The sequence below is a fragment of the Bison bison genome, unplaced genomic scaffold (genome assembly GCF_000754665.1).
Source record: "Bison bison bison isolate TAMUID 2011002044 unplaced genomic scaffold, Bison_UMD1.0 scf7180017863977, whole genome shotgun sequence".
In the NCBI taxonomy this organism is placed as follows: domain Eukaryota; kingdom Metazoa; phylum Chordata; class Mammalia; order Artiodactyla; family Bovidae; genus Bison; species Bison bison.
In genome coordinates this window covers 197,831-198,171 of record NW_011494549.1, presented here as the reverse complement: position 1 = coordinate 198,171, position 341 = coordinate 197,831, and positions in this window count along the sequence as shown.

Genomic DNA, 341 nt, shown 5'->3' with positions numbered 1-341 from the left:
TCAACACAGGAAGCACTGATGACCTAGAGCTCGAGGCATGCACACATCTGGCTGGGAGGCCAGCTGATCAAGGCAGGAAGCACTGATGACCTGGAGCTCGAGGCACACACACAACCCGCTGCAGGTGCACGTGCGACGGCAGGGGCTGGTTGTAGACACACACAGAGTGGTGGGGAACGGAGCCAGTAGCAAGGGTCTGGGCCAAGTGTGGGCCCATCAGGCAGGTGGTGTGCTTTCCCAGAGCTGCAGTATCTTCCCACAGGCATGTACACAGCAGTGGAAGCTGGCGATAGGGATCAGCCTGGGCGTGTGCAGGTACACAGCTGGAAGGGGCTGGCCAC